Genomic DNA, 25,558 nt, shown 5'->3' on the forward strand with positions numbered 1-25,558 from the left:
GGCTTGTTGTTGTGTTTACCGACTGTGGGCTTTGCTCAATGCATTTTGCCTGATGTTCAGCATTTTCTAAAGTTCTCGCAATGGAACGCAATTCTGTCAGGGTTAAATCCCGTCCTTTTTGCAGAAGTTTCCGTCTTAATTCACTTGAAATGCACTTCTCAATCACCTGATCTCTAATTTGCTCATCTGTGTTCTCAAATGCACACGTCTCTGCTTTCTGTCGCAACCGTGTGATATATTGATCTACGGATTCTGTCGGCGACTGATCTAACTTCCGGAACATATGTCTTTCGTAAGGAACATTCGATTGTGGCGCGAAATGCTTGCTTTGCGCATCGACGGCTCTAGCATAAACGTTTGCTCCCTCTCCTTCCGGCAAAGTATAGAATACATCCTGCACTTCCATGCCAGCCACGTGAAGCAACAATGCATGTTTACGGTCATTGTCTTTAATTCCTTTCCCGACAACATACAGTTCAAACGCTCGAAACCTGCGATACGGCCTGGAGGTCCTACCCTACAGTCAGACCGACCTCAAAGCCTTAGAAGTATTCCAGATAAAAACCCTAAAGCAGGTGCAACACCTGGCAGACAGGAACTCAAACGTTGCTGCTCTGTCTCTGTTAGGAATTTTGCCTATTCGAGCTCAACTACACAAAAACACACTTAATTTGTACTACAGTATAATCCAGAAATATGAGACAGTTGAATACAAGGTGGCTGAGAGACAGCTGGCTATGAAATTGCCAACAGATCATAGTTTCTTCTCATGTATTTGAAAACTTCTCCATACATATAATCTACCGACAGCGTACCAACTCCTCGACAGCCCGCCTGGCAAAGAAGTGTGGAAGGCCAAACTAAATAGTGCTGTGGACCAGCATACCATTGCGACATAGCGGGAAGAAATCAAAGAAAAACCTTCCTTAAAGTACATTAATACAGATGCTCTCTCTGTTGGAAAAAAAACCACTACCTGTACACCTATGTGAGGCCAAACAAAATTGACATCCTAAGAGCAGAAACCAAAACAAAGCTGCTGACAGGAACCTACACCCTACAAGCTAATAGAGCTGTTTTCAATCATTACGCTGTGAATCCAACTTGCACACTTTGTAAAACAGAACCTGAATGCAAAGTGCATTTTATAGCCAAGTGCCCCATTTCCGATGCTGTGAGAGACAAATTCAAAGCCCGTCTCCTTGAGTGCCTGCGCCTCCACGGGAGAGAAGATCCGCTGGAGCTTGTGAATAATGCAGATAGCTTCACACAGCTGATCCTTGACAGCACACATCCAAGTGTCAACAACGGTCACCTTCCCTCAGAGAAGGAAATAGAATCCATAGAGCTGCTGTCCAGAGAGTACATTTGGTGTATCCATTTCCTTCGGTGCCGTGAGGTAGCAAAGGGGTCATAATGGTATTATGCAGTTGTTCCTTATGCAGGGAAATGCAAATTTATAATATTTTATTAATTTCTCCTTCACTCAGATACAAAGCTTAAGATCAAAAACCTGAAAAGCTGTTATCTGTCTTATGATGCCGAAGAGATAGTGACCTTTGATGATAATGAGGATGACATTGAGGAACACAGTTCCGACAAAGAAACTGAAGGTTTGTGTACTAGGGGCGTGAGTGGTGTAGCATTTACCATTGCAACCACGAACAGACCAACTCAAACCGGGTCTGTTGTTATAATAATATAATTCTTAGATGCAATTTGTGCTTCAACTGCCAATTTGGGCCAAATTTTGTGATTTATTAATTTATTTAAGCTTAATGTCTTGATTGTCTCCAACATAGTTATTTACAAATGCATAATGGTTAAACTACAAACATTATAATATGATCCTCCATGTATTTCACGGTTCCTGAAATCATTTGTGGAATGCACACAAATATCTGAATGCAGATATTAGCAAACATGGCAACTGGCAAGCCTTTGTATATCAGAAGACTTTTCTTGAGATAAACTAGACTTTTCTAAGGTGTCAATAAACGTTAGGTACTGGGGCTACTAATTTAATATAACTTAATATATACTTTTATATTAAAAGGCCTTTTACATTTCCTGTTTTGCTTTGTTAGCATATGATTTTATTGATTTTTTTTTCATCAATCTTTCAGAATCTCCCACTACATCTGTCTTCGGAAAGATGTTTGATCTGACAGAGCTGAAGAATGGACGCTACAATATAATCTATAGCCACCCAGAGGCATTACACACAAAGAATATTCAGAAGATCTTTCATTCATCTGTGTAGCAACAGAGAGTGTGTGCAGTTGCTATTGATGAGGTTCATATGATTTCAGAATGGTAAATATTAATTTTGAAAAATGTTATTTTAACTTCGCTGTTCTCAAGAGATCTGTATCTGTATACTGATATTTAAAGTCAGCATTGTCAGTCAAAAATCTTTAAAAGCAGACCTGTGTCACATTGGTTCCTAGACAAAGTGTGCAATACAGCATCATGAAAGACGATTGCATATTTAATTTACATGCGTAAACATGTAATTTGTATGTGTAATTTACGCATGTAGTGATGTACATAACTTATCCGAAGCCCTGACAGTTTGAATAAGGTTATTATAAGGTATTAATCCTGTGCACTTATTCATCCAACATCCCTTGGCATTTCCGAAATTGTTTTCTTCATTTTTTTTAAAAGAACGCTCAATGTATCAGAATGGCAACAGTTTGGAACCTGCTCAGCATTGAAATATTTTATTTTACGGACTAGACAAGCTAAGCTTCTTGTAAAACTTGTCAATGTGTTATCTGTTTTCAGGGGAAGTGAATTTCGACCAGCATTCCGAAAATTAGGTGAACTTACGGTGATATTCCCTAATGCTTGCCACTTGGCATTAACAGCCACATGTACCGAACAAAGAAAGAATGAATTGACAGACACTTTGCAATATAGGAAATACACCTGTGTGTCTATTAATCCGGACAGACCCAATATTTATATAAGTAAAAGGTCAAGATTACCAAATATAAAAAAATTGATAAGTTGGACTCATTGATTGAGCCAGTGGCAGTGGAGCTAACTGATAAATTGAGTGACTTCCCAGTAACTATCATGTATGTTGAAAGTTTGGAGGCGTTGGGTTATTTTTACCAGTACCTTAATTCTTATTTAGGTAAAAGGCAATATACTGGTGAGGAAATTCCGGAGAATAGAATATTTGCTCAGTATCATAAGGAAATGAAATCCTTTATTGTGAGTGACTTGTGCAAGAAGAAACCATCAATTCGCCTTGTTCTTGCGACAGTTGCTTTAGGAATGGGACTAGATGCCCCAAGTATATCAAGGGTAATTCACTGTAGACCACCAACCAGTTTGGAGGCCTACATGCAGAAAATAGGTCGAGCCGGAAGAAAAGGTCAATCTTCTGAAGCTATCTTGTATTACAATAATTATGACAAAGGCTAGGAAGGGTATATCAGATTCCATAATACAGTACTGCCAAGATGACGTTAATTGTCTAAGATTGCTGCTGGTCAAACACTTCGATTTCAGTGAAACACAATACTCAGGAAACCCAAATGGGTGTTGCTCAAATTGTAAAAATGTACACTTAAACAAGTGAGATAATAGTCTAGGACTCAATTGAGTGAAGTGTGAAGAGTGAAAAAAACATCTGATAAAGACAAAACAAGTCTATAACATTTGTGTTCATTTACATCTGATAAAGACAAAACAAGTCTTAAAAATGTGTGTCCATTTACATCTGACAAAGACAAAACAAGTCTATAAAATGCGTGTACATTTTATTTTGATTAAGACAAAACAAGTCTTAAAATGTGTGTTCATTTACACCTGATAAAGACAAAACAAGGCTTAAAAATGTGTGTTCATTTAAAGTGCTTGGCCTCCGAACACAAGTGACACTCGGATTTTTAAACTTTAAATGGGAGAAGCCGAACACAGACAACTGACATCTGAAAAATGCATATCACTTACTCAACAAGTAATTATTCAAGAAAGATATTATTTTAATGTGCATAATCCCTTTTTATCTGATTTTTCACAAATTCTCCTTTTTATTAATGGTAAAAACATCTTAACTAGTGCTTATTTTGAAATAAAGTCAAGTAATAAGTAAGCAAAATTGTGAAGTCAATTTTCTATTTGAATTATAAAACAAGATGAATGCATATCTAGCTTCATGTAACAGTGATTTATGGAAAGAACTAAAGATATAGTTAAAATAGAGTTGTCTAATGATTTTTTTTTCATTTTCCATTTCCTTCTATAAACAATACATTTTTATTTTATTTTTACTATTACCCAACCAGTTTGAACACAACATTATGATCATGAATAAAAAAAAGATCAATATAAATAAACAGGAAGTGTTCATAAACATTAGAATAAAATGACATTAGCAACAAAGTACAGAAATTATTTACGTACAAAATTTAATATACAGTTTTCTTGTTTCTTGTTCTAACACAGATCTTCATTTCATTGTTTTGGCATATAGGGAATTATGCTTCAATATCCCTGTATCGCTGAAAATAGCTCAGGCACCTAGTCCCCCGAGTTATAACTCGTATTAGCTGCTCTGTGGCAGGGGTATCATCGGGCGCCACCCGACTCATTGTAGCTAGGTTCGGCTTATGTCAAACAATATTCAATATTGTTTTAAAAAGGTTGAATGATTAATAGACAAGGCAGTCTGCAATTCAAGTAAATTGATATCTTTGCAACTCATGTGAATTGATATTTGTCCTTGTTATTAATATTAAACATCATTGATTATAAAATGGATTTGTATTCAGTTGTCAAGGTGCTTAATTGTCATATACATGTACAATTATAGTTGAAATTAGATACTTGATTTCACAAAACAGTCAAGTACTTATAGGGATGTAAAGTTCGAATGTGTATATGTATGGATTCAAGGAATCGAGTACTCTTAATAAGAAAATAAGGGAAGATATGTATAGCAACAGGTATATGTATGCATTTCATAAGTTATTATAAGTATGACTATCAGTTTCATGATAAAAACCATAGATGAGACGAGTTATGAAAAGAATTGTAATTATGCATCCATTTATAATTCCATTGTTATTGGAATTAAAGTATAAATTTGTTGAATTGTTTTTGGTAATAATTATGCATGTATCGCAAATCGGTAACACTTGGCATTGATATTGACATATTTTAGGCTAAATGGTATTGAGAATTCAAAATGTAATAGTCTTAAATATGTAAGTCTAGCTCTCGAAGTATACATTATTAATTAATACTATTTAGAACTGTCTATTTAGTCAGTTGATGGAAATAGGCTATATCCATCAACGGTGGGGAGAATGTTCGAAGACCTTAACACTCAACTTAATTGATAAATACAATGTATACAGGTTAAGAGCAGCGTTATGTGTGTTGTTTGTTATAGTAAATAGAAAAACAATATTCCATTTCCCCTTTTAACAATTGTGTAATAAGTAAATAAACCAAATAAAACTGTTCATGGCTTTGTTTTCATAAAGACTGTTTTCGTGAATTCATAAGTGTTTCTTTTAACAAGATCATTCCAGTTCTTGAGTATAATTATAGTGTTATACTCCCTTATTTAATGTCACTGTGGGTCAACAATGTCCTCTACATTTTCTTCATTTTCATCCGCAGGCATAGGTATACCACGCTTCAAACAATTTATGGTATGCATTACTTTTTCTTTGAGCAAAGCTTTCTGTGGCAACAGTTCTTTAAATGCACTTGTTTTAATGGAACAATAGCCATCCAAAGTCCGTCCACTTACTTGACAAAATGGCTTCAAATTTCTCAGATGTTTCAACAAGCAGCTCAAATCCTCATTTTCACTTCTACTCTTGTGTGAAGATTTCACTTCCTTGTAAGTGATTTGTAAATCAATATGTGAGACAATATCATTAACAACTGGATAAGCTTTTGAAATGGTTTCAATTGAGTGTTCGTTTTTGTTAGAACCAAGACCTTTAATTAGTTCTTTCATCTCCTTCACTTGATTTTCCTTTTGCATATCTGCAGCCTTGTTTTTTTGCTTTTGCTCCTATTGGATTAACACATGCTGCTGCTCGGACCTGAATTGCAAGTTTTGGTGGCAACATAACTTCGGTTTTTAATATATAATCTAAACACTCGACCATATACTTGGAAAGTGGGGAGTGATTATAGAAGAAGGGATCATCATCTTGAGGCAGTTGTTAATCCTGAAGACATCTCCTTCTTTCACAGCATCTTTCAAGTTCAAAATGATGAAGTAGTGCTGCAGAAAGTTCATAACATAATTCTTTAAGTCATCTGGCTTCACAAGTTTTACATTAATTAACAAGTTTCCAACTGGAATTTGTATGGTCTCCTTTTCTTCTAACACTTTTGTTGGTATTTCCATTCTTGTTTGTCCAGTTTGCTGCTGAAATATAAGTGAAACTTTTCCATTTTCTGCAGGGAGGCTGACTCTTTGTCCTTCAACTATGAGCTCAATTCTTTCTGGGCTTTCACACTGAGGTAAAAAAAGGACACATACATAAATAAACAAGCAAATTCGTTGAATTGATATCCCCCGCCAATATACTGCTGGACACAAAAGTGTTATATTTGACACTCAAAAAAGCATTTTTTCAAGATAAAAAGGGCCATAACTCCATTATTAACAGATGGTGTAAAATGCCATTTGGCGTGCATCATCATCTTATCCTTATATATACTCATACAAAAAATTAAGAATACTTATTTATTGCATTTAAGAGTGACTGCTTGTGTTCACTTTGTTTTCTAACACAACTGCAGTCATGACATCCCCAAGCATTTGCCAACTTTTCCCAATCAATTATTAGATAAAAGGAATAACATCTTTTTTTTGTCAATGTTGCACCTGTAAAAAATGTTGATGCACTAGGGGTAAAACATTGGGAATGTAAACAGTAAACAATGATTCAAGCCCTTCATAAGCAATGGTATCATGGCCATCAAATGCATGTTTTTTTAACGAATATGGAAGTCATTTTTTCCCCAATGAAACTGTTTTTTTCCAGCATAATTTAATTACTTTAATGGTAAAAAGTACATTCTGTTATACTTACTGTTCTGTTGCAGGGGCCATAATACCAATTTATATTTTATTGAAGAGCCTGCATCTTTATATATGTGAGAAATGTACCAGCTACAGAACAGATAATCTTTTTGCAGAGTTATTATAACCAAATTAAATCATGTTGATTTTTTTCAAAATAAACTTGTACAGACAATGTGAATATCAAGTTTTTTTGCTGTTTAATACTCCATTCAGTTATCTAGCACTATATCACAAAGGAAGTTTGTGGCCTTTGTGAGTACAAACTCCTTTGAGGGAATTAGCTCAACACAGAATAAAGTTGTAACAATATATTTAATAACAAAATGTACATATGTTCTCGCACGGAGTTCCGCAAGTTTTCTATCTGCCTCAATGTTTAAGTTGGAGTTATTATATACCATTACTATCTTGACATGTACTACTAAACTTGTTTAAATCTGTGAATAACAATTTATATTTTATAATCTAAGAAAGGCATGATCAAAACATATTGGATGGATTAAAACGGCATGATGAAAATTGATGATTATTAATAAAAATCATACAAACAGTGAACAAGCATAATGAATGTAAATCTTGCAAACTGTGAACAAGCAAGTAGATCATAATATAAGATTATACAACAAAAGGATTGACAAGCACTTTTTTTTAATCTTCATATTTAGGAATTAAATAGTTTCTCATATTAATGTATAGTTGTCATTAAATTATTAACTGCACAAATAACTATCTGGTCATAAACAAAAATCTAAACAAACGAATAAGGTCAACATAAGTCCTTGTGACAATATCCTCCCCTCTACAAAAATTAAATGCTCCTGCATTTAACATTGATCTGTTATGGACATTTTGTAGTTTTTGTTTTTTTCTTTTGGTGGTTGTGCCAAATTGTTTTTCCTCATCAATCATAATAAATTGTTCCAAATGTGTATTCCTTTGTAGTGTCAAAGTATTTGGTTTTCCTTCTATTAAATCTGTTGATTTCTTCTTCTGGGAGGTCACATTGCGCCAGCACCTTTGGAATTTCATCATTTAAGAGGTTCACATTTTTGAAAAACATCCTATTGTTGAAAATGTCTCTCAAAAGCCTGTCAATTTTGTTTACACGTGTTTTCAAGGTTTTCTTCGCCTGACCGGTGCACAATCGCTTTGCATCTTCCGCTGCATCCATGGCCTGCTCCACCATGTCCATGCATGTCATGAACACTTTTATTTTTTCCTCTTTGTCTTGTTGCATTTCCTCTAATGCGTTCTTGTAAAGAGATGTCACCTTTTGGAATTCTTGAGTTATTTTGATTGTTTCCTGCTTGTTTACTTTAACAGCTGGTGCTGCCTTCTTGAGGTCCAAATCATCAAGCTTGTTATATGGAAGCAGGCTACAGACAGCTTTCCTGTTGTTGTAATTGTCCATCCTGGAACAGTTGCGCTCCTTTCTAGATGTTCTGTTCGTTTTCCTTTTTGTCAATCTGGAAAGACACTTCCTGGCATAATGACCAAACTTGCCACATCTGAAGCACCGTGTTCCAATGGCAGGGCATTTTCTCAGATGCCAGTGTTGCCATTTGTTGTGCCCACAACGATGGCATTCTAACCTCTTGCAGTCACTAACCTTCTGTGGTTGAATTTGTTGTTTTGTCTTGGGCTTCCGCCATGTCCATCGAATGAAGCTGGTTGATGTCATATTGCGTACAGTTGACCATTACTAGCTTAAATGAGAGTTCAGGAAAGGTATAGCAACGTGAAAGTGCTATACACCCGATTCTTTCACCACTTATCACAAAGGAAGTTTGTGGCCTTTGTGAGTAAAACTCCTTTGAGGGAATTAGCTCAACACAGAATAAAGTTGTAACAATATATTTAATAACAAAATGTACACGGAGTTCCGCAAGTTTTCTATCTGCCTAAATGTTTAAGTTGGAGTTATTATATACCATTACTATCTTGACATGTACTAAACTTGTTTAAATCTGTGAATAACAATTTATATTTTATAATCTAAGAAAGGCATGATCAAAACGTATTGGATGGATTAAAATGGCATGATGAAAATTGATGATTATTAATAAAAATCCTACAAACAGTGAACACGCATAATGAATGTAAATCTTGCAAACTGTGAACAAGCAAGTAGATCATAATATAAGATTATACAACAAAAGGATTGGCAAGCACTTTTTTTTAATCTTCATATTTAGGAATTAAATAGTTTCTCATATTAATGTATAGTTGTCATTAAATTATTAACTGCACAAATAACTATCTGATCATAAACAAAAATCTAAACAAACGAATAAGGTCAACATAAGTCCTTGTGACAACTATCTACATCTATGACACTTAGACAAATTTGAAACACATTAACATAAGTGATTAGTTAGTAAATGTTCTTACATAATAATTATGTTGTTTTTCATTTTATAGAATTTGTATCCATCTTACTATTCAAAATCATTTATTTGATTGATTTACATATGTACTTGGCATGTGATGTGTTCCAAACTTATCCAGCTAACAAAAATTGAAATTTTCAACAAGAACTTGTAACTGTCAACAACTTTTATTAACATTCAAACGGAATGTACATACTTGAATGTGAATATGCATGATCATGAAACAATTGCTTCCTAGGTTGAGCACCCGCAGTGTCATCACAGCTTCCTTGAGTTAAAACATCTATAATAGTTACTTACATTGATATTTTCATTTTAATTCATAAGCTTCAAGGATTATTATTCTTAAATAATTTTAATACATTATCATTTATGTTAATTTAAAGGTTGCACATGACAGTGATTTCCCCAAGAATTTTTCCAAGCACATTTAATTTTCACGCACACATCATTTTTCCAGGTCGACAAAATTGTAGTTACAATTTAAGATATATATGTCAAATGAGAAGTATGATAAAAGCTTCTTAATTTAAGATTAAAAAATTAAGGCGAAATTGAAGATTTTAGAGATTTAATGAAAATTTGTTTGAAAATAAATTTTAGGTGAATAGCAAAAAAAACTAATGAAAGAATGGTGTCTTATTAATGAAAAAGTGCATCCTTTCATGGAAACAAAGTGTTAATTGTAAGGACTTACAGGAGGATGTCTATTATAAATAGAGTTCACTATAAAAATAAAATAAGTAAAACCTGACAGTCGACATATACCCTACTTATTTGATATTAGCATGCTACCTGAACAAAACCATTTAAAATAGCTGGTCTCAAAGGCTTAAGCTCCCTTTGGACACATACAAATGCTACCTTAATGCGGCTCATTATACCACAACAAATATTAATTAATGATTTCAAAGTACTTGATAAAAAAAAATTCCCAAAACATGCCCAGGGTTTCTAGTCCCCCTCCATGTTCTTTTTTATTTTGGATAACAACATTATCATGGAGTATTATCTGCTCATAGGCAGGGGTATCATCGGATTCCATCCAACTCATTGTGGCTAGATTTTGGACATACTCACAGTGAATAAATATTATATCTAGGGCAGATCCTGAGGGGGCTGAAGTGGCATATGCCCCCATAATTCCTCGACAAATTATGTCGGATTAGTTAAACTAATATTTGAATATTTAATCGGGTACCAAAAAAGTGTGCCGGATTTACATTGAAAAAATCCTGGATCCGTCCCTGTAACTTCACTCATTTCATGTGCACAAACAATACATTTATATTCTTATGCAACTGACATTTTTTATCACTGCAATTTATCAGTACAACAACCTCCTAGAGAAAGCATCAAACTTAAAGATTTATTTTGGATAAAATGTTAATATCAATGGATAATTTTGCGATAAACATGATTAAAAATGGCAATATTAAAAAAACAGAGAATAGAGCAGCACAAGTAATTAACCAGTATCCAGTGTGTGACATAAAACAAACACAAGTCAGCATTTAGAAAATATCCGAAATCGCAACGTAAACGTGAACATCCGAATGTATAGTCATTACACAAATCGTGATTTCTCTATCAAATTTGATGAAACATTCAAAATAAATACAGATGACATATATATTGGTGTATTCTTGATTTATTTAAACCATTACCCGAACATAATCTTTTATTTTGTAAAATTTGCTCACATTTGATAATCCACAGGCCGCCCGCATGTTTGAAGTTTACCTGACCTTCTTTTCCGCAGTAAAAGAGGCAGGGGAGCAGATAAGATTCAGATAAGGCCCAAAATATGACAAAATGTAGAATAAGGGTGATGGGTAAAAAATTTGCTTAAAAGGCCTGAGAAAATCCCTGACACCTAAAATTATGATTATCAGTAAATTAAAGGTCCAAATTAAGACATCTAATTCGCTTAAACATACATACCTAATTTCAGCTTTTCTATACTGGACACCAATTTTTCAAAAACCGGTATTCTCTTTGGTGTCGTCTACGTGGCCGACTTTAACTTTTCTGTGCTGCAGCTAAGGTTTTCAGCTATTGACATCCGTCTACGTTTTGGAGTTCCCTTAAGTGGAGTAACTGCTCTCTTTTTAACATTTTCCAGCTTTTTTTCCACAGATCTGCATGGACAAGACAAAATATCAAGTATATATGTTATACCAATGCTGTTGTATCATAAGATTGGCACTCTAAAATCAATAAAACATGTGTATCATGTTAGTTTACAGCGTTCAATGAGCTCTTAGCATACAAGCCAGGGAAAACCACAAAGTAATTGTTGGATTTCTGTTATTTGTAAACTGGATGATATTCGAATGTACTTACCAGGGGTTCATGACGTATATAATAACCAATGATCAGTTGACAAGGGTCAAATAAAGCGTGCTTAATATATGTAAAAGCCAAAGAATACTCCTGTCATAAATAAATACAAGCTATCAGTATTTAGTGCATCAACGTAGCATGTTCTCAAATGACACTCAAATGACATGCCGAATTGTAAATGTAAACACAAATTGTGGTTCAACATCTAGCTGCAATAAAACATACAAGATCTATACATTTTAAAGTATTTAATCTAAAATCACTTTATTGGTGGACCCCCTGCATATTATCAACCGACTGGCCCCATATTAAAATTAAATTCAATCAACTGTTATTGGTTTATAGCAATGGTGCTTGGGGAGGTTGGGTGAGGTGAGGTAGTTTATATAAATTGCCACCATAGAGTCTTTTGATGATTTTTGCTTTGGTAGACTCTCGGCTTTATTCTGAACGTGAATTATTTCAGCTAGGGGGGGGGGGGGGCACAGAAATTATCAAAAGGAGCTGGCAAGACTGCTTGAATAACCAGTCATTTCTGTTGCCGGTCAGCTTTCTACATCTTGACATGGTACGTCACTGCAAATGACCTGGATAACTACATGATCAGCATTATATTACGTCTAAAGAATGTACAAGTAATGGACAGATTTTTTTAACCGTTTAAATGCACGAAATTTTGATATTTTCGACCAGCAGTTGGCGCATATACGCTGATTTACAGTGGGAAGAATTCTAAGGCCGCCGCTTTCAAGTCCTCCCGCTTTCTTCCGTGACTTAAATAAATAAACATCTCTGTGGCTATTTACACAAAGATCACATTCTGACGCCATCATTGTATTGTTTTTGTTGTTGTAACATTCTTAGAATGCTATCACGTGAGCGGACTACTTTCAACCCGTATTTCTCCCGAGTCCGATTATGATAATCTGCGAGGGGTACCGAATGTGTATAACTGTCAATAAAGATGCTGACGTATGGACTGTGACCTTATATTTTTTATTTATTTATGGAATTATTCCTAATGTGTTTCAAGAACAGTGAAGTGTGAAAGGAGTTGTAATATAAGAAGTGTTTATAGAAAGTCGGTTGCTAAAAAATGCAACTATTAATTTGCGTGGGTGTCTTCTGCGAGATAAATCCAATTTCGTTAATTCTTCGTAGCCTCAAAACCTATACGTTCGTACACCTTAAATTTCAATGGCATACCTTTCATGAAAAATCATTAGACAATAACTAAACTTGATATATACTTTATGATTTATCTTTTGTTTAACAAATAACGAGTGAAATATGTTGGTTGACGGTAATAATAATGGAATTACGTACCTTCAAACATTCACTATATGGTAGTCTGCGTCACACAGAATTACCCTATAAGATCGTGCACCGATTTTGATGACGTCACAGCAAGGCCCTGGGCTGTGTTTATAATAGTCGATATATGTTTTTGTGAATATGTGTTTATTTGTATTAAATATGTGTTGTTTTAGATAAATTTCGTGAATAAACTGTATTGAAAATAATGGTTAAAAAAAGCTGGTCTTCATAGCAACGAAAGATGAACTGTGATAACTGTATTCAGAGGTCTAGATAAAGTGTATTTACTTATGGAAACTAGCTTAATAAAATTCTATTCACAATGGGGGCATAACAGGCTGTCACCCCTTCTGATGACAGTTGTTTTGTGACAAAATCTCAAATTGACGTAGTGGGAACCTTTATCGCAATAGGCCGGTCTTAACGTATGGTCTCGTTTCATCATTTGGGGGTAAAATTTTCCGCATATACAGCATACTTTAATCGTATTGTAATGCAAAGTACATAGAGCAAAATACAAATTCGAGACGGGCCTCCAAGGGAAACTACTCTTACAACATTTTACGATCAAAACATTGACAAACATAGCCGTCTGGTGAAGGAAATGTGTAGATTTTAAACATTGTTTAGGCTATTTCTTTGGAACGAGGTCAGAAACTCTTATTTTACTCTGCTAAAATAATTAAATAATTTATCAAATGATATATCTAAGTTTGTGAGTTCAGGGGTTTTGCTGCCGATCCCATTTGTCGCATTGGCGACAATTTATTCAAAATGGCGAATTTCATAACTGACACTTTAATTGCAGTCTGTGCTTATCTTGATAGCAAAAAATCTGGACTTGTACATAACTGGAGCATATAAAATCATCAGTATAAACACGCCCCCAGGGTCATTTATTTGTATCAGATTTCTAACTGCCCCTCTATTCCACATGAGAGTGACATCCTGTGAAAAATTGTCTGTAACGTAACCGTATCTGTTTCACGCTTGGTTGAACACAAACACACTCAGTTGAAATCAAAATCAGCAGTTTAACATTCTGAATTCTTTGGGAATCAGTTTGTGACAACACAGTGATTTTTCATTCATAATAACTATAAAAAAATAGCATATTTTTGAGTGCGGTCTCATTTTGTTTCAAAACATGGTAAATCTACAGCCTGGATAAAGTTAAAACTTATCGTCGTGTTAGTACCTATTATCGAACAGCACCTATTATCGGACGTTTTGGTTTAATTCTGTATGCACATGCGCAAAAGTGCGCATGACGTCACATTGATAAACAAATGGTCGCACATGAAGTCCATGACCTACTTGCCTACTTAGCTTGAAACAAATGCGCCGAAAACAGATTAAAGGAATGCATTTATTGTAATTTACAGCGTTTTGTGTGTTTTTTGCTATTACTTTTTAAATGCATTTATCAAAACGTGCATTTACACACCAAAAAGCATTTCCGTTTGCAATATTGATTGCAGCAGACGCAGATTTTTTCGTCGAGTCCGGGTCACGTGATAGTCATTTGACTTTGTATATACTGGAGTAGTATTTATGAAGTGTCGGGTAATAGGTCATATTTACATCGGCCGCCATTTTGTTTTGTCTGCTAGAGGTGACAATAATCAGGGAAACATTGTCATGAATTCTTGAAGGTAGTTTGCTGGAAAACTTTACAGATAAATCATTCAATGATTGAACTGTTAGTCATTTGTTTAAACAAAATGTTTTTGTCATTTTAAGTGTTTCAATTTTAAGGTAAGTGAACGTAATTTCTTAGGTGTTCGATAACTGGTTCGTCCACCATAATATTTTTTGGATTTGATTTCTGCACTTTTAAACATTGTCTGTCCTCAATCATGATGAAATTAATCATGAATAAGGGCGAACAGTTGATATTTCAATAAATACAAATCTTGTTTGGAAGGAGGATTACGTGTTCTTCAAGTCAAGTGTTATTTTCATATTGTCATATATTTTCGCGACCTAATGAGACCAGCAACAATGCTGACATTGGTTAATGATTTGAAATAAAAGTGTTTTACAATAGATATCTCCTATATTTAGCAGTCATAATGTAACACTTGAATCTCAAGAATGGAGTTTATGCTACTTCATGGACTATGGTGAAAATAAAGTTTATTTGAGAGCTGAAACAAATGATAAAAATTAGAATCCTTTCTTTGGTTCTGTGGTTTTATGTTTGAATACATAAATCTGAATTACTTATGCAGCCCACAGTTACAGTAATGTTAACATTATTTGATTTTTTTGGTGTTGTTTATCAAATGGACTGTTTAAGACCCCGAAGAGTGGCATATAGTTTTTTAACTGTCTGTTTGTCCGTCCTTCTGTCTGTCCGTCAGTCAGTCTGTCCGTTCTCACGAATGATACATTGTGCAACTTTTTTATGCCCATATATACATTGTGTGTCTTAATTTCATTGTGCGACTAGTCGCACAATACATTTGCCCAAAGTTCGTCAAAATGTGTCTTGTGCAACTTTAAACCTATCTGGAGAAGTCGCACAACGTTTTTGTCCAAAGTGTGTCCAAAGGATGTCCATGTAAAACTGTCTATGCGATGGACGAGACCGTAACTTTTATTTTTGCAAGTGTCCGTGAAAGTTTGAGCGTCTATATTTGAGGCAATCAGAAGCCTGTTTATAAAAAAACGAGCCAATGAACACCAGGCTTTCTAATCGACGCATGCGCGTGCACCAGCGTTCTCCCGCGTGATGGACATTTGGATTTTGTGTGTAGTGGGACTGTTTTAAACGTCGCAGAAACCAACATTACGGATATCGGATTTATATTGTATAGAACCATATGTGAGGTAAGTTTCGTATGTTTTTTTTTCTATAACTTTAATCTGTTTAGATGTTTTTTCTGTTTGTGAATAACTTATGGCACCCAGTTTAAGCCATGAAAACAGGAATATTAAGGTACTTTTTGAAATCTGTTTAATTGGCCACACAGTTATCGGAAAATGCAATATTTAAATTTTGTCCAATTGTTTTTACATCAAATATGCCATAAGAACAACTAATTTTAAAAGAGTAAACGCACATTGCTTTCAATAGTTGTTAATAATTTCGCTGTTTTTTCACGCGCACCTGCTCGTCGTTAGCAACGTGAAAAGACGCCGCCGTTTTGTTTGTAAACAACTTTGCTGCAGCAAAATATCTTAAATGGAAAGAAAGTAAAGCGGCGTTGTGGGGCGGCAGCCACCATAATAAGATTTTAATTAGATAAGACAAACTGTAAATGCCGAACTGGTCAAACCCGTGTGTCAAAGTGGCATTTAATTACGATGCCGAAGTAACCAGGTGCCGAAGAAACTAGCTACCTGTCAATTGTAACCATTACCAGTGTATCTTAAAATGCGGCTTTTCCAGGGAAACCATGTGTTGGCTGACTACATGTTTAAGTTTTACGTCTTACGAGCAAATAAATGTGTATTGCTCTAGCAAAAACGTTTATCATTACACTGTTTTCAGTGAAACATATAGGATTTTCTTATTTTCTTTTAAAGATGCATTGACGATAATAAAGTTTGCTAAAAATTTGAAGTTGGATATCTATTATTTGAACAACATTAATTGAACATAAAGCTAAATCAATTTCCCCTTTTTCTTCAAAACAATGTTAAATTCCCCTACATTAGGGCCCGGCCCCAGTCCCTTGAAATGTAATTAGGGCCGTGTAATGATATCTAAGTTCAGTTTAAATCTGGGTAAAGTTTGTCACCAGATTAACTATTAAAAAATTATGAGTTTATAAAACAAGAGGAACAGAACTGTTTAGTTTTCTATGACAGTGTTCATTTTGTTTTTATGTGAGTACCTGGTGCATTGCTACTATATAATTTGCAGTTGAAAGTTTTTACTTAAATAAATATACATGTAAATATAAATTTTATATTCAACACAAACACATAAGGTACTTGCATGTACATTTTGTTTGTAAATAATTCTGAGGTAAATGCAGGGCTTTTTTCAGCCAATTTTACAGCCTTGATGGTCGGCCAATGAAAATACTAGAAGAGAAAATAGTATAGTTATTGTGTTTATAAAATGTTTAACTTTTATTGGAATATTCAATGCTGGTCTTTCAAACTACTGATATTGAGCTGATTTTTAGCTCGACTGTTTTTAGCTCCACTGGCCAAAGGCCAGCGGGGCTTATGTCATGGTCCTGTGTCAGTCGTGTGTGCGTCCGTGCGTGCGTGCGTTAACTTTTTCTTTAAACATCTTCTTCTCCTAAACTACTGGTCCAATTCTGATGAAATTTCTCAGGAATGTTCCTGTGGTGAACCTCTTTCAAATTTTTTGAAATTATGCCCCTGGGGTCAAATTTGACCCTGCCCCGGGGGGTAAAAAAAATTGAAAATTTGCTTATATAAGGCCTATTTTGTGCAAACTTTATAAATCTTCTTGTCCATAACCATTGGGCCTAGGGCTACCAAATTTGGTATGAAGTGACATCTTATAGTCCTCTACCAAGTTTGTTCAAATTATGTCCCTGGGGTCAAATTTGACCCTGCCCCGGGGGGGTCAAAAATTTGAACATTTGCTTATATAAGGCCTATTTTGTGCAAACTTTAAAAATCTTCATGTCCATAACCATTGGGCCTAGGGCTACCAAATTCGCTATGTAGTGACATCTTATAGTCCTCTACCAAGTTTGTTCAAATTATGCCCCTGGGATCAAATTTGACCCTGCCCCGGGGGGTCAAAACATTGAAAATTTGCTTATATAAGGCTTATTTTGTGCAAACTTTAAAAATCTTCTTGTCCATAACCGTATGGCGTAGGGCTACCAAATTTGTTATGTAGTGACATCTTATAGTCTTCTACCAAGTTTGTTCAAATTATGCCCCTGGGGTCAAATTTGACCCTGCCCCGGGAGGTTAAAAAATTGAAAATTTGCATATATAAGGCCTATTTTGTGCAAACTTTAACAATCTTCTTGTCCATAACCATTGGGCCTAGGGCTACCAAATTTGCTATGTAGTGACATCTGATAGTCCTCTACCAAGTTTGTTCAAATTATGCCCCTGGGGTCAAATTAGACCCTTCCCCGGGGGATTAAAAAATTGAAAATTTGCTTATATAAGGCCTATTTTGTGCAAACTTTAAAACTCTTCTTGTCTATAACCATTGGGCCTAGGGCTACCAAATTTGCTATGTAGTGACATCTGATAGTCTTCTACCAAGTTTGTTCAAATTATGCCCCTGGGATTAAATTTGACCCTTCCCCGGGGGATTAAAAAATTGAAAATTTGCTGATATAAGGCCTATTTTGTGCAAACTTTAAAAATCTTCCTGTCCATAACCATTGGGCCTAGGGCTACCAAATTTGCTATGTAGTGACATCTTATAGTCTTCCACAAAGTTTGTTCAAATTATGCCCCTGGGGTCAAATTTGACCCTGCCCCGGGGGTCAAAAAATTGAAAATTTGCTTATATAAGGCCTTTTTTGTGCAAACTTTAACAATCTTCTTGTCCGTAACCATTCGGCCTAGGGCTACCAAATTTGCTATGTAGTGACATCTTATAGTCCTCTACCAAGTTTGTACAAATTATGCCCCTGGGATTAAATTTTACCCTGCCCCGGGGGGTCAAAATATTGAAAATTTGCTTATATAAGGCCTATTTGTGCAAACTTTAAAAATCTTTCTGTTCATAACCGTATGGCGTAGGGCTATCGAATTTGGTATGAAGTGACATCTTATTGTCCTCTACCAAGTTTGTTCAAATTATGCCCCTGGGGTCAAATTTGACCCTGCCCCGGGAGGTTAAAAAATTGAAAATGTGCTTATATAAGGCCTATTTTGTGCAAACTTTATAAATCTTCTTGTCCATAACCATTGGGCCTAGGGCTACCAAATTTGCTATGTAGTGACATCTGATAGTCCTCTACCAAGTTTGTTCAAATTATGCCCCTGGGATCAAATTTGACCCTTCCCCGGGGGGTTAAAAAATTGAAAATTTGCTGATATAAGGCCTATTTTGTGCAAACTTTAAAAATCTTCCTGTCCATAACCATTGGGCCTAGGGCTACCAAATTTACTATGTAGTGACATCTTATAGTCTTCTACAAAGTTTGTTCAAATTATGCCCCTGCGGTCAAATTTGACCCTGCCCCGGGGGTTAAAAATTGAAAATTTGCTTATATATGGCCTTTTTTGTGCAAACTTTAACAATCATCTTGTCCGTAACCATTCGGCCTAGGGCTACTGAATTTGCTATGTAGTGACATCTTATAGTCTTCTACCAAGTTTGTTCAAATTATGCCCCTGGGGTTAAATTTTACCCTGCCCCGGGGGGTCAAAATATTGAAAATTTGCTTATATAAGGCATATTTGTGCAAAATTTAAAAATCGTTCTGTTCATAACCGTAAGGCGTAGGGCTATCAAATTTGGTATGAAGTGACATCTTATTGTCCTCTACCAGGTTTGTTCAAATTATGCCCCTGGGGTCAAATTTGACCCTGCCCCGGGAGGTTAAAAAATTGAAAATTTGCTTATATAAGGCCTATTTTGTGCAAACTTTATAAATCTTCTTGTCCATAACCATTGGGCCTAGGGCTACCAAATTTGCCATGTAGTGACATCTTATAGTCCTCTACCAAGTTTGTTCAAGTAATGCCCCTGGGGTCAAATTTGACTCTGCCCCGGGGAGTTAAAAAATTGAAAAATTGCTTATATAAGGCCTTTTTTGTGCAAACTTTAAAAATCTTCTTGTCCATAACCATTCGGCCTAGGGCTACCAAATTTGGAATGTAGTGACAGCTAATAGTCCTCTACCAAGTTTGTTCAAATTAAGCCCCTGGGATCAAATGTGACCGTTCCCCAGGGGTCACAAAATTGAACATATGCTTATATTGGGCCCATTTTGTGCAAACTATACAAATCTGCTTGTCCATAACCATTGGGCCTATTTCTACCAAATTCGGTAGGTAGTGACATCTAATAGTTCTCTACTTAGTTTGTTCAAATTATGCCCCTAGGAACAAATTTGACCTTGCCCCAGGGATCAAAAATGAACATATGCTTAAATAAGGCCTATTTTGTGCAAACTTTAAAAATCTTCTTGTTCTTAATTATAGAGCCTAGGGCTACTAAATTTGGTATGTAGTGATGTCTAATAGTCCTCTACCAAATTTGTTCAAATTATTCCCCTGGGCTCAAATGTGACCCGGCCACGGGGGTCACAAAACTGAACATATGACGTTTACCAGTGGAGATTACTGCGGCCGTGTGGCTGTGACCAACAACAACATCAACATCTTGTAAACATGAAATGAAACCCTGTCATTTAGTGCCATTTTAGGTCAGATGGTGACTGCTTAGAAAGGCATTGAAGTAAGAACATGTGTAATGAATGTTTTTCTTATAAACTGAAAAAAGTCGGGTTTTATTTAAATATGTTGAAAGTGACCATTTATCCGGATGAAAATATTTCGGATGACATGTTAATTTCATGTCTTTTTTGTAGTGTTTAAACCAGTTTAATAATATATTATTGATTTTTAAAGCACATCTTCCATGAACATAATTATTTCAAGAAAGGTCAATATATGATACTGCACGATAAACTCAAACTTTGTATCCAAGAGAAGGTGTTGAAATTAATGAAGTGCAATGTTCTTAACTATCGTATATGCTGCTTTTTAATAACTAATGATTTATTGTTCCATTTGTGAATCGTGACTCATGAATTGTGGATATGATTGTCAATAGCTCAACAATCCGTATATATTTCTGACCATTTTATAATTTTCTTAATATAAGTTATGAATTGATCTTAGAAGTCAAATGTATTACTTAATTAAAAACATTTATAAATATAAAGAAATATTCTTTAGATTATCATAATATTCTCAGGCCTGTTGGTCTTAGGGATGTGTGGGTTGATGAGCAATTTGTCCATTTATCACAATTATTTCTACCCTACCTGATCATTTCCTTCATATTCCATTTTAATTTAATTGACGTCTGCAACCTCTTTCAAATTGGAAAAGTCCAAAATGTGTCGTTTGGTAAAGGGTTAAGGCATTTTGATTCCTATGGGTCTTGTGAATCTGTTTTAAATCAAATGCGTAGATTTGATCTTCAGCATCTAAAAATATGTGAAATAGAAAGAACGACAATATCTTTTGGAGAGAAAAATGTACCTACGTTATTAGCAAAGGACCTGTGAAACAATTCCTGGGCTTTTTAGTCTGTTTAGTTAACATGGTAGTAACTTTTTCCATATATAAAAATGCTCACCCTTCCAACTTTAAGCGCCCAGTGGGACGAGGGATAGAAAGAGAAAGTCACATGCTTGAGTACATTTCAACCCATGCGCATTGCACGTTTTTTTCGCAAAGGAAAAACAGTGGAGCGATACAGGGCCATTATGGCCCTCTTGTTTGAGAAATACCGAGGTATTGTCATAGCCAGCTCTTCGTCCGCCGTCTGCCGTCCGCGTCGTGCTAAAACCTTGACATTTGTCTCTAAAGTCAAAGTGCTTCCACCTACAACTTTGAAACTCCATATGTAGGTGCACCTTGAGGAGTTTTGAACGCAACACCCTTTTTTGGGGTCACTTGGTCAGAGGTCAAGGTCACTGTGACCTCTTAAAAACAATTCTGACAATCTTTTATTCAAAACTGCAACCGCAGCCGAGCGTTGGCACCCGTTATGCGGTGCTCTTGTTTAAATTCCAGTAGTATGGGTAGTTTTACATTCTCTTGAAAAACGCCCTGAAATAATTTTATTGTGGGAATGTTTATTCGTTATGTATTTGGTTTGTTTGTTTTGTGCGTTTGGGTAGAGCCACCAACCTTCTGCAGTTATCTGGATTCCCGGGGGGGGGGGTATCTTCCCAAATTTTAGGGCAGGAGTGTCCCGCTGAGACTTCCGAAATGTGACCCAACTCTGATAAAGTAGACCCATTTTGATACAATATTTTTGAATAAGCAGACCCATTTGTATACGACACCGTTGAGAAAGTGGACCCATTTCAATACAAGAATTTTGATAAACTGGACCCATTTCAGTACTAGAATTTGAAAAAGTGGTCACATTTCATACTAGAATTTTAATCTCTATCATATCAATACAGTATACTTATTGAATTATGCAAAGATTTATGTTGTTTTGTTATATTAAAAAGAGCGTTCTTAAGTATGACCGGAAATTAAATGTTTTCTTAATTTGCTTTCAAAGCCTGTGATAACGATTTCATGATTCCACACATAATCAAAATTTTCTACAAAAAATATTTTATTATCCATGATGTCACCATGGCAGAGTATAATTCCGTGTACACATGTAGCATAAAGTCGGTTATTTTGACAGTCGTCAAATTCCGACACAATTTACATAAATCATTTGCAGTAACTGCACTTTTCCCGGCACTTAATTATGACGTATGTTAATATATGACGTCACAGTATCATCTTGTTCGATCAAGCAACAGATAAAAACAGTCAAGTTTCTGCATCTTTCTCGCTACTGATTGATACCCATTTATGTACAAGAATGACATTTATCATTCCCATTTTGATACTGATACTTTCAAATCTATATGCATTTATATACAAGCAAATTTCTGATTGCAATACCCATATCTATACTTAGATGCTCAAAACCATACCCATATCTATAATTTTAGTCGAAAAACACACCCCAATTAATCGGCACACCCCTATATACCGTATATAGGAAGTTAACCCCCCGGGTTTGGAGTGCACCTAATTACGTTCAGCATTTATCATTATTCAAAGATTGAAGGGAGGTATATAGGAGTTGGCTTAGGATTGTCCGTGTTAAGTTTCCAAAATATAAAATGGCGTCTGATCTTATTTTACACTTATACATGATTTCAACAATAACTCACTTGATGATCAGTACAGTCACACACGTTATGGACATGACAGTTACTTAGATTATTAAGATTAAAGTCACACAATTTATGGACATAACAGTAACTTAGGTTATGGACGTTAAAGTCACACACCTGCGTTATGGACATGACAGTTACCTAGTTTAATAAAATTTAAAGTCACACAATTAATGGACATATTATTCACTTAGGGTATGGACGTTAAAGTCACATACGTTATGGACATGACAGTTTAATAAAATTAAAGTCACACAATTTATAGACATGACCGTCACACAACGTACGGACATTTCAGTTAACATTAAAGTCACAAAATTTATGGACATGACAGTCACTTAGGTTATGGACGTTAAAGTCACACAAGTTATAGACACAACAGTAACTTAGTTTAATAAAATTAAAGTCACACAATTTATGGACATGACAGTCACTTAGGTTATGGACAATTAAGTCACACAACTTACGGACATTACAGTGACACAACTTACGGTCATTACAGTTACTTAGATTATTAACATTAAAGTCACACAATTTATGGACATGACAGTCACTTAGGTTATGGACAATTAAGTCACACAACTTACGGACATTACAGTGACACAACTTACGGTCATTACAGTTACTTAAATTATTAACATTAATGTCACACAATTTATGGACATGACAGTCCCTTAGGTTATGGACAATAAAGTCACACAACTTACGGACATTACAGTGACACAACTTACGGTCATTACAGTTACTTAGATTTTTAATATTAAAGTCACACAATTTATGGACATGACAGTCCCTTAGGTTATAGACAATTAAGTCACACAACTTACGGACATTACAGTGACACAACTTACGGTCATTACAGTTACTTAGATTATTAACATTAAAGTCACACAATTTATGGACATGACAGTCACTTAGGTTATGTACGTTAAAAGCACACGAATTATGGACATGCCAGTTACATAGTTTAATAAAATTAAAGTCCCACAATTTATGAACATGCCAGCCACTTAGGTTATGGACAATTAAGTCTCACAACTTACGGACATTACAGTCACACAAGTTAGGGACATGTCAGTTACTAAGTTTATTAATATTACAGTCACACAATTTATGGACATGACAGTCACTTAGGTTATGGACAATTAAGTCACACAACTTACGGACATTACAGAATCACAACTTACGGCCATTACAGTTACTTAGATTATTAACATTAAAGTCACACAATTTATGGACATGACAGCCACTTAGGTTATGGACAATTAAGTCACACAACTAACGGACATTACAGTCACACAAGTTAGGGACATGTCAGTTACTAAGTTTATTAATATTAAAGTCACACAATTTATGGACATGACAGTCCCTTAGGTTATGGACAATTAAGTCACACAACTTACGGACATTACAGTGACACAACTTACGGTCAGTACAGTTACTTAGATTATTAACATTAAAGTCACACAATTTTTGGACATGACAGTCCCTTAGGTTATGGACAATTAAGTCACACAACTTACGGACATTACAGTGACGCAACGTACGGTCATTACAGTTACTTAGATTATTAACATAAAAGTCACACAATTTGTGGACATGACAGTCACTTAGGTGATGTACGTTAAAAACACATTATGGACATGCCAGTTTCATAGTTTAATAAAGTTAACGTCACACAATTTATGGACATGACAGCCACTTAGATTATGGACAATTAAGTCGAACAATTTACGGACATTACAGTCACACACGTTAGGGACATGTCAGTTACTTAGTTTATTAATATTAAGGTCACACCATTTATGGACATGACAGTCACTTATGTTATGGATGTTAAAGTCACACACGTTATGGACATGACAGTTTCATAGTTTAATAAAATTAAAGTCACGCAATTTATGGACATGACAGTCACTTATGTTATGGACAAATAAGTCACACAACTTAAAGACATGACAGTCACACAAGTTATAGACATTCCAGTTAATTAGATTATTAATATTAAAGTCACACAATTTATGGACATGACAGTCACGTATGTTATGGACGTTAAAGTCACACACGTTATGGACATGGCAGTTTCATAGTTTAATAAAATTAAAGTCATGCAATTAATGGACACGACAATCACTTATGTTATGGACATGACAGTCACACAAGTTATGGACATGACAGTTTCATAGTTTAATAAAAGTAAAGTCACGCAATTTATGGACATGACAGTCACTTATGTTATGGACAAATAAGTCACACAACTTATGGACATGACAGTCACACAAGTTATAGACATTCCAGTTAAATAGATTATTGATATTTAAGTCACGCAATTTATGGACATGACAGTCACTTATGTTATGGACAATTAAGTCACACAACTTACGGATATGACAGTCACACAAGTTATGGACATGACAGTTACTTAGATAATTGACATTAAAGTCTCACAATTTATGGACTTGGCAGTCACTTAGGTTATGGACAGTTAAGTCACACAACTTTCGGACATTATAGTCACACAAGTTATGGACATG

At 35.2% G+C, this 25,558-nt stretch overlaps 1 protein-coding gene and 1 pseudogene across 1 annotated transcript in view; both read left to right on the forward strand.

The window, feature by feature from the left end:
* LOC127869138 (uncharacterized) overlaps positions 1-25,558 on the forward strand; it is a 220,438-nt gene that overhangs the window by 171,783 nt on the left and 23,097 nt on the right. The gene's annotated exons all lie outside the window — the stretch shown is intronic.
* LOC127870113 (uncharacterized) overlaps positions 2,303-25,558 on the forward strand; it is a 32,780-nt pseudogene continuing 9,524 nt past the window's right edge.

The sequence above is a fragment of the Dreissena polymorpha genome, chromosome 2 (genome assembly GCF_020536995.1).
Source record: "Dreissena polymorpha isolate Duluth1 chromosome 2, UMN_Dpol_1.0, whole genome shotgun sequence".
In the NCBI taxonomy this organism is placed as follows: Eukaryota; Metazoa; Mollusca; class Bivalvia; order Myida; family Dreissenidae; genus Dreissena; species Dreissena polymorpha.